We start from the raw sequence: 456 nt of genomic DNA, 5'->3' as shown, positions 1-456 counted from the left end.
TTTAGTAAGGATATTTGGATTTTGGGCACTCCATTTTTTAATCGATTTTATACTGAGTTCGACATGGAGAACGACCGAGTGGGATTCGCGGAGGCAAAATAAGTATTGCTTTTTAAAGAGATTATTTTAAATACAAGGAGATTTATTAAATGATAACAATAAGTAAATAATTAAGTTCCGCAATCTTTCTTTAGAACAATGATCCATGATTTTTATGCTAATATAATAATTGTACTTTTATTTGGGATTACTTTGGCGTTAACTATGTTCTTAAATCAATGCATATGTAATATTCTTTAAAAAATTAGATCAAAGATGTGCGATATTGCTGTTACCAATTTGTTACTTCTTACAGTTCATTATTTTAACATAATATCGCATTGTCACAATTATGAATATAATTTGAATTATGAATATAATTTGATCTGTTATTTTCAATATTTTTCTTTTCTTTTA

Source organism: Trachymyrmex septentrionalis, unplaced genomic scaffold (genome assembly GCF_001594115.1).
Source record: "Trachymyrmex septentrionalis isolate Tsep2-gDNA-1 unplaced genomic scaffold, Tsep1.0 scaffold6, whole genome shotgun sequence".
In the NCBI taxonomy this organism is placed as follows: domain Eukaryota; kingdom Metazoa; phylum Arthropoda; class Insecta; order Hymenoptera; family Formicidae; genus Trachymyrmex; species Trachymyrmex septentrionalis.
The sequence above is the reverse complement of the archived record's forward strand: the minus strand, read 5'-3'. Positions refer to the sequence as shown.